Genomic DNA, 16,789 nt, shown 5'->3' on the forward strand with positions numbered 1-16,789 from the left:
GCACCCCACCCTTAGAGATTATACACACCTTTCTCGGGCACACCAGACACAATCACGTATTGGATTATTTTATGATATTGGGTCCTCTCTTTTCTAAAATCGGCCCTTGTAAGATTTCAGATCATGTCATTATATGGTTTCAGATGGAAGGGGGGGGGGGGGGGCCCTTCAGAAAGCAACCTGGAAGTTTCCATTAGAACTTATTGGGATGCAGGTTTTGGCATTTTTCTCCGGGAAAGATGGGAGGATTTTGCGTTTCATAATGGAGCTCATGCCCACCAATATGGTCTTTTTTGGGAAACGGCAAAAGCAGTGAAGTGGGGGGAGATAATCTCTTATACAGCCCGTATTAGGAAAGCAAGAGATAAGGAGATTCTACTGTTGGAGAAGATGGCCGGAAAGCAACACCTCCAATTTGGGGTCAAGCGGTCAGTGGAGGCTAGGGAAGCCCTTCTGACTTCTCAGAAAGTATTTTATATTGTAAGCTCTTCTGAGCAGGAACTGTCTATGTTGGATGTTCAGCGCTGCGTGCGTCTGGTAGCGCTATACAAATGTTAATAATTGAATGAGCTGCTCCATCAAAGAGCGAGAAAATCCCAATTGTATTATCGATATAAACTGTTCCAACATGGGAATAAGGCGGGGGCCTTGTTGGCACGACTAGTAAAAAATAAAAGAAAGGGACAACCGAGGATATTGCAGTTGCAAGACTCCAGAGGGGGGTAGGTATGCTCAAATACTGAGATAGCGGCGTGTTTTGGGAATTATTACGAATTATATCAAGAACCAACAGATATTATGCTAGACAGTAATTTGTACTTAGATTAGATAACATATCCTTACCCAAGATTACACCCTCACAAAGAGAATTCCTTAATACTCCCATTACAGAGGGAGATTTATTGCTGGCACTCCAACAAAGTAAGGTCCATAGGGTGCCAGGCCCCGATGGCCTTAGTGTGGAATTCTATAAATTGCTTTGCAATCAGTTGAAGACCCCATTATTAAATCTCTTTAATTCAATGGGGGAGACTGGGACCATGCTGGGGTCATTTAAAGTTGCTCAAATGATTGTTCTTCTGAAACCTGGGAGGTCTCCAGAGGATCTGGGGTCTTACAGACCTATTTCTCTCCTTAATAGTGACATGAAGCTCTATGCAAAAATCTTAGATTATATCGCATGTACTTCTGGACTTGATTTCTCCCTCACAGGTGGGTTTTGTCAAGGACAGGACGGCAACTAAAAACATTAGATTGATACTGGCTTCGTTGGAAGCAATGGAACATTCTGGGGAGGAATCTTTGTTGATAAGCTTCGACGCAGAAAAGGCTTTTGATCGGGTGGCATGGCAATTCCTTTTTGCAATCTTGAGGAAGGTTGGGATTGAGGGTTTCTTTGGAGAGGCGGTAGAAGTGTTGTATTCAGATCCAAAGGCTTTTATGTGGGTTAATGGGAAGAGATCTTCGGAATTCTCTATATGTCGTGGTACACGACAGGGTTGTTCTTTGTCTCCACTGTTTTTTGTGTTGTCTGTGGATCCCCTTATTAGAGAAATTGTTTCCCATCCGGAGATTGCTGGGGTTCCTATTGGATGTGCTACTTTTAAGATCTCAGCTTTTGCTGATGATCTCTTGATGCATATTACTCAGCCTTGGAGATCTCTGGAGGAGTTGTTAGATTTGTTCCGTGAATTCGGGGACTTTCCAGGTTAAGTTAAATTTTCCAAATCTTTGGCATTGCCGTCGACGGACCGTTTGAAACAGGATTGGGGGGGGTCCCTTTTAGGTGGGCGCAGAAGTCTTTCACTTATTTGGGCATACAGCTGGCGATTAAAGTAGGGTCCTTATACCATTTAAATATTTCCTGCTTATTAGAAAATACTACAGAACGTTTGAAGCGTTTGAGGGCCCTTCCTCTTTCCCTTCATGGAAGAATACATTTATTTCGCATGGTGGAATTTCCAAGGTGGCTGTATGTTCTTCAAATACTGCCCTTACGTATTCTGACAAAGGATTTGGTTTTATTACATAGACAGTTAAGAACTTTTCTGTGGGGAGGAGCTAAACCTAAAATGCCGTTACAGTTCATGTTAAGTTCTTGGAGAGAAGGGGGTTTAGGCATTCACAATCTGCGTTGTTATAAATCAAGCTTGCGTGCTTAGTCATTTGGGGGAGTGGTTGCTAGATAGACAGGATTATACTCCCCAAGAGTTGGAAATGGAACATTTTCGACCCTGTCACCTTTATTTTTTACGGTGGAAAAATGACAAAGCAGATCGATATAAGGCAAACAATAGCTTATTATTGTAAATCTAATGTACAGATCAGCCCGACACAGGCCGTGTTTTGCCCAACAGGGCTGCTTCAGGGGCTAAAAAACAAACATTTAAATTCCTAATATAAAAATCTATATAAAACAATGTTTGGTCTATAGGTAAAAGCATGAATAAAAATATATATTACAAAAATATCCCACAGAAGGAAGGAATATGAACAATTGAATAAAATAAAAATAATGCTGCTTATATATAATCAACTTAATGGCAATGTTTTGATATGCTGATATATATAACAAAAATATCTCGCAATAAAGATATTGCGAGATTTTTATTATAAAGGATATATAACAAAAATTTCACCCTCAACGTTCTGAAGACACTGACGTCAGTGAAGCCAAGCCACTGAACACTTCCTTCAACACAGGTTCGAAGGGTTCGTGGTGGTGAAGCCAACGAAATCGCCATGTCGCCGGGCCCCGCCCTCACATCAAACGTGACGACGCTGAGGGCAGAGCAATGGTGTACGGTGCATGGAGCAATGGCATCTGAACGACCAAGGGGTCGGTAGGTACGTAGGGAAGGAGGAGGGAGAAGGGAGGGTTGGGGAGAAAAACCTTGCTAGCACCAGTTTCATTTGGTGAAATGGGCCTCTTTTACTTATTTTATATATATATATATATATATATCACTGCACCCTGAGTATCGTGTTCAATTCTGGTCACCGCATCTCAAGAAAGATATAGTGGAATTGGAAAAGGTGCAGCGAAGGGTGACTAAAATGATAGCGGGGATGGGATGACTTCCCTATGAAGAAAGACTAAGGCGGCTTGGGCTTTTCAGCTTGGAGAAGAGACAGCTGAGGGGAGACATGATAGAGGTATATAAAACAATGAGTGGAGTGGAACAGGTGGATGTGAAGCGTCTGTTCACGCTTTCCAAAAATACTAGGACTAGGGGGCATGCGATGAAACTACAGTGTAGTAAATTAAAACAAATCGGAGAAAATGTTTCTTCACCCAACGCGGAATTAAACTCTGGAATTCGTTGCCAGAGAATGTGAAGGCGGTTAGCTTGGCAGAGTTTAAAAAGGGGTTAGATGGTTTCCTAAAGGACAAGTCCATAAACCGCTACTAAATGGACTTGGGAAAAATCCACAATTCCAGGAACAACATGTATAGAATGTTTGTACGTTTGGGAAGCTTGCCAGGTGCCCTTAGCCTGGATTGCCCGCTGTCGTGGACAGGATGCTGGGCTCGATGGACCCTTGGTCTTTTCCCAGTGTGGCATTACTTATGTACATGTTTTTTTAGCCCCTGAAGCAGCTCTGTTGGGCGAAACACAGCCTGTGTCGGGCTGATCTGTATATTAGATTTCCAATAATAAACTATTGTTTGTCTTATATCGATCTGCTTTGTCATTTTTCCAGCTTGGAGTTTGCAGATTGCCCTTTTGTTTTCTTGGACCTATATTTTTTACTGCAGGTTCCTAGTCGGAGGATGCCTTCCTCTTTTAGAGCAAGTGTCTTGCTACCTTCCTTGAGGGATGTTTGGAAGGAGTTGAATAGATACTGGGGTGTAGCGTCGGAATTTGTTTTCCCCGGGTATGGATAACCTTGTGTTTCGAAGATGGGGGGCCATGGTTATCACTAGATTAGAGCATGTTCTGAGATAGATGTTGAACCTTGGGGCCCTAGGGGTGGGTATTGATTCTGGTAATATCTTTGCACATAACCAGTTAGTTCATTTGTGAGCTAGGGGGCAAGGCGTTGAGAGCTAGACATGGCAAATGAGCGAGGGATTTCTTTGGTATGGTCACGGGAGACCGTCTTTCGGTTTCTGGATTATATAAGGCGCTTACGAGACTAGCTCCTCGCAAGAATAAGGAGAGCATTAGGCGCCAGTGGGCTCTAGATTTAGGGAGGCCGGATCTTGTTTTAGATTTTGATCAGCTATCGGCCGAAGTGCTCACATTGTTGGTAAATGCGGACGTACGTGAATGGCAATTTCATATTTTGCATAGAGTGTATATGGCAAAAGTTCAAATTTTCAATATGGGAGGGGAGGCGGGCCCCTGTGCTTGAAATGTGGCAGATAGGTTCATTCTTTCACTGTTTATGGGAGTGTCTGAAGATACAGATCTTCTGGTCTAGACTGATAGGTTTATTGGAGGCGTTGCTGGGGATAAAAATTTCCTATACCCCGTTGGGAATAAATTTGAGATAAATATAATTTTGAGGTAGCCAATAAGGGGGCTCAACTATTGATACGTAAGACCTGTATTTTGGGCAAGCGGCTCATTCTTGGGGCGTGGAAGAGTGCAGCCCCGCCAGAATTTTGGCATTGGCGCAATAAACTGCATGAGCTTTTGTTATTGGAGTGTAGGATGGTGGAGATATCCCCCCGATGGAGAAAGTTTTTTTGTCAATTTGGGACCCGTACATACAATCTTTGTCCCCAAGGGCATGTAGTTTTGTGCTCAATTCTTTGTAAAGGTACAGTTATCCCTGGATGTTTTTTTTTCTTTCTTGCTTTCTTTGCGGGGGGGGGGGGGGGGGTGGAATGGGGCTGATTGGAGGGTTTTAGTAAGACGTCTTGTTTTGTGATGTCAGCTTTGGGGTTAACGTTAGTGGGTTTGGTACATAAGGAGGCGTATTTTCAAAGCACATAGACTTACAAACTAACTTTGTAAGCCTAAGTGCTTTGAAAATGAGCCCCATAGAGGGATAGGGGAAGCTTTAACTAAATCTTGATGACAGGAATTTTTAGTAGGTTTCTATTGTGTACAGTTATAGTTGTGAACATTTGTAAACCTGGATAAGTTTGCATATATGTTTGAGAGTGGTCAACCATAAAAAAAAACTTTTGAAACAAATTCTGTACCAAAGAGACTTTTAGATTCACAAGCTGGATATAGCACGATATTTCAATGGGATTGCTCTTCCCTCTTTTTTCCCGTACAGCAGACAAAACTAGGGAATAACTTCTACTGAGGTGTTTAATTATTGAAGACTAGGAAAAAATGCCCGTTTCTGAGCGGAATGAAACGGGCGCTAGCAAGGGGCCCCTCCCTCGTCCCTCGAAGCTACTTGCCTTGTTCGCCCTCCCTCCGTCCCTCGAAGCTACTTGCCTTGTTCGCTGTGGGCCGTTTCGGCCCTCGAGTGTCAATAGCTCCGCCCTCTACGTCATGACGTTTTGACGCGAGGGCGGTGCAGACACTCCAGGGCACACCGGATATCTCAGGCGCCTCAACTTCCGTGGAGGCTTCAGAACATTGGGGTTGCCTTTTATATATATAGATTTACTGGGTGATAAAAGTCCTAGGTGTGGAATGGGGGAGCTCTAAGTTAAGGGGATAGTATCTTGGCTATGTGGAATTTCAAATTGTAGCTATTGTAATTTTCATCAATCAAGACTATTGCATTGCAAGCTAAAACCTGGCGGGTGGGGAAAACAAATTGTTAAAACTTTGACGACAACACTATTATCGTGTTTTTATTCAATTTATTCAGATTGTGGTGTAAAAAATTTTTTTCTGCATATTGTGCTTATTGACTAATTCTGTTGAATCATCAATAAAATTGTTGAAACAAAATAATTAAAAAAAAATTTGAATGGCCCTTTCAGTCTCCTCAGAAATGTGGTTAGGATTGTACCCGCTGCTCTCTGCAAGTCCCACCCCCTTTATTTTTGGGTAACAGACACTCAAGACTGGTGTTTTCCCCTTCTCTCCATTCCTGTACATCTCCCTCACCTTCCTGGTCTACCTTTAAAATGAATTTTTCTTCACGGGAGGGGGGGGTCACTAACATGGCAGCTATTCTGATATGCTACCTGTGATCAACTCAGTGCTTTCCCTCTACTACGGTCTGCACCTCCTCCGACGTAACTTCCTGTTTCTGCTTGGGCAGACCGTAGCAGAGGGAGTGAGATGGGAAATGGGAAAGCTAGAGACTGAAAGGAGATGGAAAAATTGATAGGTAGCTGAAAATTTAAAAAGGAGAAGGGTGAGATGGGTGAAATTTGAGTGAACAGAGGCAGAAAATAAAATAAAGGGAGGAAAGAGCTGAGAGGGGGGGGGGGGGAATCAATGGGGTGTAGTGAGGGAATGGGTAAGAGATGAGAAAAGAGAAATGGACAGCAGACACGGGAAAGAGAATTAGCAGAAGACAGACAAGAAAGCAGAAACCTGAGACCAAGATGATAGAAAAACAAATATACACACACACACACAAGTGTTTTATTTTGAATTAACTGGATCATCATCACATATGTTTTTGTATTGTGTTCAGTGGCATAGCCAAATGGTTGATTTGGATGCTTGAGCCCTAATTGGGTGGGCACCAAATTTGCTCACTGCCACAATGCAAATATAAATACCTGAGCTGGCGAGGATCCCAAGCCCCACCAACTGAAAACCTCCTCCTCCAGTCCGGCAGCTATAAATCTTCGACTTCTGCAACTTGTGGCAATATCCCTGAGCTGCCACAGCTCCCCCCGCTCCCCCACCACATTTTGTTTTTATGCATTTGTGAGAGTCAAGCAGGCACAGGTGTAGGGGGGTGGAGCTGGCAGCAGCTCTAAAATACTTCTGACAGCTGCAGAGCTTGAAGAGTTCTGGTTGCTGGACCTGGGGAGGGGTGGTTAGCAGCTGGTGAGGCTTAGGGATCCCCACCAGCCACAGCAAAGGCAACATTAATTGGGGGGGGGGGGGCCTCAGCCCAAAGTGTGTGTGTTTGGGGGGTGGGAGTCCCAGCCCCACCACACGTTTATACTACCGATTGTGTTCCGTACAAAATCAAGTGCATTTCTGTTTATTTCTCCAGTGTTGCAGTACCTGACAAGTTTAACTTAGTGTGGGTTCCCAGTTCAGTTTTGGTGTTCATATTTCCATTTCTAATTTATGATCCCTTGTTCTTTATTTGGTGAAGGCAGTGCCGTAGCGAAGGCAGCTGACACCCGGGGCGGTTCGCCGCTGCGCACCCCCCCCCCCAGAGCGCATTCTTACCAAAGAGGGCAGGCGGGCCGCTCCGCCCCGAGTGCACGTCGCTGGGAGCTGCGTCTCTGCTGGTTCCCTGCTCTCTCTGCCTTGGAAGTAACCTGTTCCGGGGCAGAGAAAGCAGTGAACCAGCGGAGCTGACACCCCCCCCCCCAGCGGCGTGCACCCGGGGCGGACCACCCCACCGCCCCCCTTCCTACGCCACTGGGTGAAGGTCTGTGTTGTGTGTGAAGAAGTCATTTAAAAGTTGGTTTATGTGTGGTAGTTATGTCAGGTTGCTAGATTGGGAGGGGGGGGGGGGCCCCCACCTTAGTTTCTACCCTGAGCCCCAGCACGTCTAACACTGGGCCTGGGGCCACTCCGAGTGGCATTTTCGAAAGGGACATCCATGTTTTGATATGGACACCCTCGCAAAACGTCCCGATCTAGGGGCGGGGAAACCCATATTTTTGATACAAAGATGGATGTCCATCTTTAGTTTTGAAAATACCATCAGGGATGTCCAAATCCTTAAATTTGGTCGTCCCTAGACTTGGTTGTTTCTGATTTTCGGCAATAATCGAAACCAAGGACGTCCATCTCAGAAAGAACCAAATGCAAGCCATTTGGTCGTGGGAGGAGCCAGCATTTGTAGTGCAGTGGTCCCCCTGACATGCCAGGACACCAACCGGGCACCCCTAGGGGGCACTGCAGTGGACTTCAGAAATTGCTCCCAGGTACATAGCTCCCTTACCTTATGTGCTGAGCCCCCCAAAACCCACAACTGTACACAACTACCATAGCCCTTACGGGTGAAGGGGGCACCTAGATGTAGGTTCAGTGGGTTTCTGGAGGGTTTGAGGGCTCACTGTTTCCTCAACAAACATAACAGGTAGGGGGGGAATGGGCCTGGGTCAGCCTGCTTGAAGTGCACTGCACCCACTAAAACTGCTCCAGGGACCTGCATACTGCTGTCATGGACCTGAGTATGACATCTGAGGCTAGCAATCAAGATTTTGAAAGATATTTTGAGGGTGGGAGGGGGTTAGTGACCACTGGGGGAGTAAGGGGAGATCATCACCGATTCTCTCTGGTGGTCATTTCAGACACCTTTTTGTGCCTTGGTTGCAAGACAAACAACCAGCTAAGGTCGTCCAAGTGTTCGTCAGGGAGGTCCTTGTTTCTTTCGATTATGGGTCAAGGATGTCCCAAGTGTTAGGCATGCCCAAGTCCCACCTTCGCTATGCCTCCAATACGCCCCCTTGAACTCTGGCCGTCCCTGCGACAGAAAGCAGTTGGGGATGTCCAAAATCAGCTTTCGATTATACTGTGAGAAAGAAGCCCATCTTCCGATTTATGTCGACAGATGGGCGTCCTCTTTCGAAAAGGAGCCCTTCTGTGTAAGTTACCCTCTCTGCCTTTTTTAAAGTGTAGAAGTCATTGTGCTTCCAGTGAAAATGCACCATTATATTCCGTTCTCTTACCATAAAGGGATCCATGTAGATTGCAATATTTATTGTATCATTTTATCAATATGGTAGCAGTATACTCCCAAATGAGTCAGTCACTAAATATAATTCTATATCAAAATTCTACACAAAATTATTTAAAACACAGAAAAAGGTGAACAAAAATAAAAATCAACTCTGAACTTTTTCCATAATGAAGCATGATTAGGTATGCAAATAAATGACAAGGCCAGCATCAGTGCATGGCTACTGGATGCCCTAGGCAGATCTTCAGTCTTATGCCCCCATACTCCTCAAGATTTTGATAAACAATTCTGAATCATCCCAAAACAGCACAGGAGCGCCTTTACTAAAGCAAACTAAGCAGTTTATGAATGAATTAACAAGTGTTAACCACTTGCACACAAGTGTACCAACTCTTTACCTTGGTGACCATGGTTGCTTGTGCATGCTAGTGCACGTGTTAACTTCATATTGGGTTAGGGGATGGGAGAATGTGTGCCAACTGCATCATTGTGTCAATGCTGTACTTCCTGTGCACTGTCACTTTTGCAGTTAGCGCTGGTTCCTCTAGCATCTCCTCAATAGAATGGGGATATGAACCAGCATTAATTGCAACCAGGTTTATGTGTGCTAGTGCAGTTTTCAATGCAGTAATTGCTGAGGACATGCTGGGTACATTCCCAAGTTATTGCACAGCCCTTTGCACATTTTAACTTTTGCTGTTAAGCTGCACTATGTGCAAAAATGCAGCATATTTTAGTAAAGGACCCCCCCCCTAAATAGGCACCATATTTTTAGTATTAAATGTTCATGCATTTAAGTATTTATATACCGCTTAGACCTAAGCGGTTTAGTTTAATTTTACAGGTACTGGGAGTGTCCCTAGTGGGATCACAATCTAAATAGTACATTGTACTACCATTGTCTCTGGGGCAACGGAGGGTTAAGTGACTTGCCCAGGGTCACACGGAGCTGCAGAAAGAATTGAACCTGGTTGCCCAGGGTCTCAACCCACTGCTGACCATAAAGCAGCAGTGGGAATTGAACCCAGTCCCCCAGATCCAGAACATGCTACACTAAACCATGTGTGTATATTCAACAAGGGAAATTGCCAAGTGTGGTACGTGTGGTAAATGGGATATTTTGAAAAATACCCACCCTAGGCTAATGGTTAGTGCAGTGGCCTGAAAACCAGGAGAATCTGAGGTCAGTTCCCACAACAACTTCTTTGTGACTCTGGCCAAGTTACTTAACCCTCCAATGTCCTAGGTACAAAATAAAGTACCTGTATAGCATATGCAGTTGTGTTTAGTAACTAAGGGTGTATTTTACAAAGCCACGCTAGCGATTCCCGGGCAGCAGGTGAGAAGAAACCTATTCAATTCCTATGGACTGCCTTTCATTTGCTGCGCAGGAATTGCTAAGGTGGCTCTTTCTGTAAAAGAAGCCCTAAGGAGTAAATGTATCTACGTAGTTACTGTACTTAAGTAAAATGTCAATTACTTGTAAACAAGTACAGGATAACATTTGTTACCTTTAATTGCAAGGTTAAGTAGCAAAAAGTTAGCAAAATTATTACTTCAGTAAAAGAAAGGCGTAAACAATGATTCCTTGGTAAACCAAGTAATTACAAAAATTAAAATGAGCATTTCCCTAAAATGCATGCAGCCAGAGTCAGGAGTACAGTAATACCAGTCAGTGGCTAAATTTCACTTCACTGCCTCATCAGCAGTCAAACTTCAAAACCCACAGTTTCAGACCTACATTACCTAACTTTACTGAGTAATTGTGAACATTATCTATTACAGTGCAATCAAGGAGAAGAACACACATCTCTGCTACGTCCTCCCCCAAATCAGTGCACTTGTGAATTGAAAGGGGGAGGGGGGGAACAGTTAGCACTGATGAACACAGAAATTTATCTACTGCCCATTCACTTCACTTTGCATGGCCTCAGATACAATACTTTTTTTTTAATCCTATGGAACAGAGATATATCGACCGAAAGTAACTAATCAATTAATCTAAAATCCAAACATCAGGACTAGACCAGGTAGCAAAAACAAACTAGTAAAAAGTGCAACTTCCACTACTTGGTGTCTGTCCAATACGGCAAGACAGGTTCTCTATCTCTGCTTGTACAAGTTGCCACTTTACCCAGATCCAAAAGATCCCAGTGCAGTTCTAGTTTTCACCCACTGCATGCATGGGTGTGTTCTCATGACTTTACAATAACATGAACACAGTGGGACAAAAGCAGAACTGGTAGACTTAACACTGAACTGTTCAAGCTACCAAGCCTACATTTCTTTCTAACGACTAAAGAAAAACACAAAACTAGTTTCTAATAAGAAACTGAGGAAGAAATGTCAAGGGAGAAAGGCTGTATTATATGTAGCATTTTAAATCTTATGCGTCAAGTGAAATCTTTTTACAATGCAAAAAAATGTTATATAAACCACATTGAACCTAACAAAGGGTGGAAAAATGTGATACAAATGCATTAATATATATATATATATATATATATATATATATATATATATATATATATACACACACACACAACCCCCCACCCCCCAAAAAAAAAAAAACTCACATTCCCAGTAACATAATAAATAGATGATGACAGAAAGACCTGTACCATCCATCCAGTTGCCCAATAAGAGGTATGATGTGATACTTCATATGTATACCTGATCTTGATTTGTCCTTGACATTTTCAGGGCACAGTCCTTGCTCTAATGTCATCAAAGCCTCTGAAAAGCATGTAATTTTATTGTCTGGAAAAGTAGCCTAAAGATAGAGTAAGGAATTAAGAACCAGGGAAGGGTTTGAATCCTACTCCAGCTCCTGGTGATCTTAGGCAAGTCACTTCACCATCCAGTTCCTCAAGTACAGAGTGTAATCTCCCTGAGAATGTAGAGATGAGTTACAATGCTCCCCTTTGGGCCTCTAAAGGCCAGAGTAGTTAAAGGGGATGGAGAGTTACCAAATATGCAGTTTACCTCAGGCCAATGGACAACAGATGGTCAGTTATAACCAGGCTCCATTTTGGCCATGAATAAATCTAGAGAGACTGTTGGCCTGTTTTGCTTCAGAGCCACTTAGCACAAAATATAGTAACATAGTACATGACAGAAGAAAAAGACCTGTACGGTCCATCCAGTCTGCCCAACAAAATAAACTCATATGCACTACTTTATATGTATACCTGACCTTGATTTGTATCTACCATTTTCAGTGCACAGACCCTAGAAGTCTGCTCAGTACTAGCCCCACCTCCCAACCACCGGTGCTAATCTCCGCTAAGCTTCTGAGGATCCATTCATGTTTATCCCACGCATTTTTTAAATTCCGTTACCGTTTTCATCTCCACCACCTCCCATAGGAGGGCATTCCAAGTATCCACCACTCTCTCCGTGAAAAAATATTTCCTGACATTTTTCTTGAGTCTGCCCCCCCCTTCGAGGCAGATGTGTCAAAGTACTAACCTATTGCAGAGCAATGCCAGCAGGGATAGCTAGTACTGCTATAACTCAAAATACTGTTTCAACGCGGTTAACAATAAAAAGAAAAATACATAACTAGAAATTGAACAATAAAAAACATGTTTATGTAATTGATTGAAATGTAAGTCTTAGTGGTTCTAAATAAGAAATTTTTGGAAGTTTTCTGTATTTCTTATTAGTCGCCAATATTCCCATAAAGGGTTCAATGTGACTTACATCAAGACATGAAGTACATTCTTCAGAATTACAAAGGTAAGTGACTATTGTACAGCACAGATACATTGGTTTTCTTCTGCCAGTGCTGGTTTTTCCTTCATCGTTTAATTAGGGGGAATACAGGATAGACCCTAGAATTAGCCCAGTAATGACACTGATAGAAATTACCCCTCCTCCCCTTCAAGGCTAGACAAGTCATGCTGATGCTGTACAGTAGCTGACTGAAAAGATTGAGCAACATCTCTAACTACAGATTCGCTTGTGGTTTTTGTCTGATCGTTCAAAAATATCTTCAGCTGCAGATATCTGCAAAATACCTGGCTATCGGCTCCTCCTGTGCAGGTGGAGGGTGGAGGCTGGAGGAGCAGAAAGACTGACCTATAGAATGCCATATCCTGCAGAAGTCCATATCCCCCAGCCTCTCTTTCATGTCTGTTCAGCAACAGCATATCATTACCTTAGGCACTAAACTGTGGAGTGCCACATGGATCCATACTGTCTCCCATTTTATTTAATATCTTCCTCAAGCCTCTGGCTGAGCTACTTCGACCAAAGGATACCATTGTACATCTATACTAATAATGTGCAAGTACTCGTGCCCATTGAACCATATCTACCCACAGCTCTGAGTAACCGCAACTCACGAATGGGCAAACAAACTCTGCCTAAACCCAAGCAAAACATTCTTTGGGTACCTAACACCACCTCCCCCCCCCCCCTAGAGTCTGACCACAATGTTCCATGCCATGATAACATCACGACTAGACTATTATAATGCCCTGTACACTGGTCAAAGAGTGTGATGTGACTGATAGAAGGCTGCAAACGGAATGACCACATCACACCCTTTCTGCAAAAACTACACTGGCCACCAGTACCTTACAGGGTTATATTTAAAACTCTATGTTTTGATTTTCAAGGACCTCAGACATAATGGGCCAGAGTACCTAAAGAATAAGTTAGCCTTTTACACACCTTTGAGATCTCTAAGATCCTCTCAAGGATCATCACTATCTGTCCCCTCATCAAAGAAAATTGTACGATGTGATACCCGCCAGCGAGCCTTCTCAGGAGTAGCTCCCATGCTCTGGAATTTATGCTCAGAGGGGCTATGTATAACTGGAGATTACCTCTACTTCAGGAAGCAGGTAAAAGCCTAGCCTCTGTCTTCTCCCAAGCCTTTAATACATAGGTTGACTGACTATACACATTCTGCACCTGGACTAGCTTACTACACCCACTGTAACTTAGACCACTTCCTTATATCTTGATTAACTGTACAACGTAAAAGTGGTTAATAAATCCCAATAAATAAATACATCACTGGGAGCAGAGCCTGAGCTCTGATCAGACCAGTACTGGTCTTTAGTGAATGGAGGAGAAGTCAGAAGCATGAAGGAGCAGAAAAGATATCATCAGAGAAGAGAAAAGCTGCACCAAAGAAAGAACAGAAAAACATTGCTAACTACATAGAGGAGGGCAACAGCAAGGATTTCCAGGAAATGCTGCCTGGTATACTTAATTTTCTTGGAACAGTCTTGAGTGAAGCCAGGTAAAAGTATCATCATGTACCACTGTGTGGTACAGCCAAAGTAATGTACATTTATTACGGGCAGGTAAAAGTATCATCATGTACCACTGTGTGGTACAGCCAAAGTAATGTACATTTATTACGGGCAGGTACTTTCTCTGTCCCTAGTGAGCTCAGAATGTAAGTGTTTGTACCTGGGACAATGGAGAATTAAGTAGCTTACCAGGATCACAAGGGCCTGTAGTAGAAATTGAAGTCAGTTCCCCAGATTGTGAACCCACTGTACTATTAGGCTACTCCTCCACAGATACAAGACTACCATATTTTGGAGTTTAGTTAGTACTATTGATCTTTGGATATAACAACTTTCACAAAAATACGTATTATGTATCTTATCTCTTCATTAGCCTAATAACTTGTGTTCTGTAATAATTGGCTTATAATTTTATAATAAGTGCCTGATACCAAAGCTAACTAGTGCATAGTCACAGGTGGGTACAGGCACACCCAGCAGCAATGTGGCTGGTGAGGATCCCCAAGCATCACCAACTTAATACTCCGGAGTCCTTGCATCCCTCACTTTAGGATATCAGCAAGTTACTTTGCTCCACTTCCTGACCAAATACCTTTAAGGCCTTTACTTCTTCACCAGCAGCAACACATTTCTCTTACTCATCCAGGCCCAAACCTTCCCTCCGATACAACTTCCTGTTCACAGGTGTACCCAAAATTGAGTGTCTACCTATATCCCCGATAAGAACTATGACCTATGTCGTGTACATGTTCTAGGAGGGAAAATACAACATCTGAGCTACTACTGTAGAAGTATGAGCTAAATTAGCATCCAGTTCCCCTTCCAACTACTTGTAGCCCTTACTACCAACAAATATGTAAACCCACAGCACACACATACTTTACCACAAGTTCCATAATCCAAAAATCCTTCAATACAACAGATCAAAAACTTCAAGTGACTTCAGAACTTATCTACAAACATTACTGTTATAATTCTTTCACATCATATCAGGTATTAGTTCAGAAATCACAGAAGCTACACTTTATTTCTCCAGCAAATTACTTCCCAATAGAATTAAGCCTTCCATCTGATTTATATTCACACAGTCAGTTTTGTTAAATAACTTTACAAAAACAGCCTCCTTCCAAACACTAAATTTCATTCTTTTTTTATTTTATTTTATTTCCAGCACTCATGACTCCTTCTGACCTCTAATAACCTAGCTGGTAAATAATAAGCAAGAATTTACCCTACAGTTTGGCACATTATTTTAAACACGTAGAATGGAAAAAAAACCCTTTATAGATTCCAAGCCAATTCCTGTACAATAAACAAATAAACCCTGAAGTTTGGAACACCTTCCATATTCAAGAAATGATTTTTTTTCAACCAAAACAGAAACTAATATTACATTGAAAATTGTTAGGTACCTTAATGAACAACAGCCAATCTACTAAGGCTCAATTTACTGAAATGGTGCGTGGCAATCATATATTTCTTACCTGGAAGTTTTGGGTGTAGTTAGCAAACGTTCTTTGGTTCTCTAGTTCAATTAACGCAATGGCACTTAGTAACCTGCCAAATTACACCATTCCTTTTTTTTTTTTTTAAAGGAAAGGAAATCTATTTTTCTTACTTTAAAAAAACACCTTCATTATCAGCTCAATTAGCTAAACAGATGCTATCATTAGCCTTACAATAAGAAACTCTATTATTAGACAAACATGTCTCCTGGTATTTAACAGTCTAGAATGTCGTTATCCTTAGCACACATCTGTCATGGCATTTGGGAATGATCTTCATCATCTGTACACCATCTTGCAGTTTGATTGAGAGAGGCGATTATGCAAATTCATTTTAATAAACTAAAGTTGAAGGCAAAGTGTTCACCTTTCATCCTTCACCTCTCCGGCATTAGCCATGCTAAAAAGTCAGGATGGTTCCATAAACTAGCGTAAAGAACTTGTCCGTAACTAAAAGCATACATGAATATAAACTACTAGACAGACCAGAAATTAATCGACTCCCGGTGTGCTGAGTTTACTGATTTTTGCAGAGGTTGGATAAAAATAGGAACCGGGATAGTCAAACAGCTGAAGCCAATTAGGTTTATCTCTGTTTCCCCCGCAGCCGTCATTCGCATACACTCAAAACAAACCTATGAGCTGCTGCATCCACGTTATTTAATTTAAGATCACTTATATTTTTAAAACATGCTGGCTGCTTGTGCAGCATACGCACATACACAGATGTATAATAAAGGAATAACTTTTCATAGATAGAGTAGTAATTTGTTTTAAATCGTAATCAGTGTGTCATTTGGAAGGGCTGGTTATAGGGAAACCCCAGCAGGCCTTATGTTCGTGCAGACTCAGCAATTTTTTTTTTCTCCTGGTAAAAGGCCACTAAAACAGACATCATGTTATGAGAATCAGGTGCTCAACGTTCAGTTTCTATTTATTTATGCCATTTATATCCCATATTAAACATAAATTAGGTTGAAATCAGGGAGCATTTACAATTTATTTTCCTGTTCCTAGATCAAAATAGATAGATGGTTTGTGGGAACTTACTCCTTTTGTTTTGAGGAATGCAGTGGTATATTATAAACTAGTAAAAAAGGCCCGTTTCAGACACAAATGAAACGGGCGCTAGCAAGGTTTTTCTTGGAGTGTGTTTGAGAGAGTGTGTGTGATAGTCACTGTGTGAGGGAGAGTGAATGTGCGAGTGTGTGTGAGAGTGTCTGTGAGAGAGAAAGTGTGTGTGTGAGAATGACAGTGTGTCCCAGG

General features: G+C 42.4%; 1 protein-coding gene across 5 annotated transcripts in view; it reads right to left on the reverse strand.

Moving 5' to 3' along the window:
* Window positions 1-15,950, reverse strand: part of LOC115461561 (general transcription factor IIE subunit 1-like) — a 54,776-nt gene extending 38,826 nt beyond the window's left edge. For 2 of the 5 annotated variants that reach the window (XM_030191468.1, XM_030191470.1), the window contains exon 1: window positions 15,891-15,950. The gene's annotated coding sequence lies outside the window, so the exon portion shown is untranslated. Of the gene's footprint in view, window positions 1-14,610; window positions 14,635-15,430; window positions 15,470-15,502; window positions 15,871-15,890 lie in introns of those variants that run through there. The other 3 variants (XM_030191466.1, XM_030191467.1, XM_030191469.1) reach the window with 3 other exon arrangements.
* Window positions 15,951-16,789: the final 839 nt, after the last annotated feature.

Source organism: Microcaecilia unicolor, chromosome 2 (assembly GCF_901765095.1).
Source record: "Microcaecilia unicolor chromosome 2, aMicUni1.1, whole genome shotgun sequence".
Classification (NCBI taxonomy): domain Eukaryota; kingdom Metazoa; phylum Chordata; class Amphibia; order Gymnophiona; family Siphonopidae; genus Microcaecilia; species Microcaecilia unicolor.